The sequence below is a fragment of the Thrips palmi genome, unplaced genomic scaffold (genome assembly GCF_012932325.1).
Source record: "Thrips palmi isolate BJ-2018 unplaced genomic scaffold, TpBJ-2018v1 HiC_scaffold_12, whole genome shotgun sequence".
Taxonomy (NCBI): domain Eukaryota; kingdom Metazoa; phylum Arthropoda; class Insecta; order Thysanoptera; family Thripidae; genus Thrips; species Thrips palmi.
The window spans coordinates 4,119,190-4,121,689 of NW_023144623.1; positions in this window are offsets into that span (position 1 = coordinate 4,119,190).

The following is a 2,500-nucleotide window of genomic DNA, read 5'->3' on the forward strand; positions in this document are numbered from 1 at the left end:
CAATGCTGACCCACAACTGGTTCCAAAAATCAATTGTGGGCCAAAAAGACTATTCTTAAAACAGCCACAGCTTCGTAAAATGGATGATAGAGGGGGCTACTATGCTGCAAAACGTAGCCCAAAGGACCATAGTTAAAGGCCGCCATGCCTTTTGTCCCCAGGTAAAAATTTAAGGGCCCTTTAAATTTTGGGAAATTTTCAAAATGTGACCCCATTGATTTTTTACCTTACAGTCTAACAAACAGTTAAGTTGCAATTCCCAGATATAATTAGAACTTCAGTTCCTTCCACCCGGGGCCTGGAATATATTTACCTGCATGCCTTTTTTTTTGGCAGAGCACGGGTAAAACTAAAGCGTAACTCTATGCTTGACTCAAGCATAGAGTTACGCTTGAAGACGTTACGCTTGAAATAAAGCATACTCTGGAAATTTCCCCCCCATGCATTTAGATGGGGGGAAATCTTGGCGGATGACCTGTTACGCTTGATTTCAAGCGTAAACTGATTACGCTTGAAAACAGAGGGTAGTACTACGCTTCAGTTTTACCAGTGAGTCATGGAGAAATTATTGTAGCGGATCACACACACGCAGGCAGAGTTTTCTTTCGACGCCCCCCGGCAATAAGGCTCTTTTTTTCCTTACGTCTCTAAAGGCTCTATCTTTTCGTACGTCTCTAAAAGGCTCTATTTTTTTCGCACGTCTCAAAAAGGCTCTATCTTTTTCGTACGCCTAAGGTTCTATCTTTTCAGGCAGTCTTTTGAGATTTTGAGAGTTAAAGATTTGATTATTTATCAACAGATGGTTTATTTCGGTTCAAAACGGTATGTGCTTTCACTCTCAACCATAAAAAGGGTAGTAAAAACCCCAAACAGAGTTATAATAACTAATCAAATCCTAATAAGATGAACCTTTTAGGCGTACAAAAAAGATAGAGCCTTTTAGAGACGTGGGGAAAGATAGACCCTTTTAGAGACGTAGGGAAAAAAGATAGAGCCTTTTACAGACGTACGGAAAAGATAGAGCCTTATTGCCAGGAGGCGTCGATTTGAATGAATGCCGTCCTCCAAAAAGATGCTCTGGGTGCGTGGACCTCTCCCCCTGGCCATCCAATGGAATGGGTGTCCCGCATGACACATGCTGCTCATCCGGTGACACTCCTAAATCAGCGGGCTGATTCCGAACAGAGCTGCGTCGCTCTGTCTCTCTCGCTCCCCTGTGAGCCTGAGTATGACACGGACTGGAGAGAGAGAGAGAGAGAGAGAGAGACACGAAAGCAGCGTTTGGGATCAGACTGCGGGTCCCGCAAATTGAAAGAAATGGTGCCGCTCAATCACCGCCCCCTTGTTATTGTTGTCGATTGTGCCACGCGTCCCTCGCACTGCCCTCTTGTTTTTGTTGTTGTTGTCGTTGATTCCTCGCACCGCAAACTGCCGCATCCAAAACGACTGTCGCTTTCATCATCGCCAAGGGATCAATGGGAGCACTCCGCACGAAATACCGCGCGGGACCGGTTGGTCATGGAAAAAAACAAGTCGTGTCTTTTCTTTTGTTTTTTGCTTCTTCAGTTTTCTTTTTCTTGCTTTTTTTTTTTGCAAATCGGTCTCCTGTTATTTGAGCTGCAATAAAATGTGACTCACGGTCCATCATTGAAAAAACTGACTTCCTTGAAAAAAAAATCGCTGTTTGAAAAATAAAAACACCTGAAGTTTTCAGTAAATTTTATTCAACTGATAAGTGATCATAATCACTGTTTTCAAATTTGTGACAGACCACCTGCAAAAAGACGCACTCTGAAAACCTTACAAAGAAAAAGAGGATCGTTATGACAAATTATTTTGAGCGCGTAAATAAGCCTACAAGCAACACTGGTAAAACAAAGGCATAAAAATTATGCCCTTTAGGGCATAAATACTCTTTTACGCCCTTCTCAAGGGCATGAATCGTTTTAAGCCCTTGGGAAGGGCGTAAATGGTATAGGAACTTCAAGCAAAATTTTAATGCCCTTCGCAAAGGCATTAAGGGGGCAGTAGCACTTTGTGCACGCTTTTTCAATTTTTTTCGAATTTTCTGTTTGCACCTGAATTAAAAAGACTTCCATGAAGGCTAGAGACAAACGGCAGTAACCACGTAAAAAATCAATTTTTTTGCAACAATTTAAAAAAAAAAATTTTGTTTTAGCATAAGGGGAGGCACCTATATGAGGGGCGTAAAAAGGTCTGCAAAATCATACGTTGTGTCACTGCGCGCACGATTTCAGCCAAAGTTTTCAACATTTTTTCAATCGGGAAAGTGCAAAAAAAAGAGCATAAAATTGCCTACAAAATGAACCACGGGGTTTAAATCGGATGAAAAATGCTACTGGGTATTTAGTATCGAACAAGAAAAATGCATTCAATGGAAAATTTGTGAAAAACGACCTTTTTTTTACTAGCGTTTTTTGGGCCCCAAAATTAACCCCCGGGTTCATTTTGTAGGCAATTTTATGCTCTTTTTTATGCA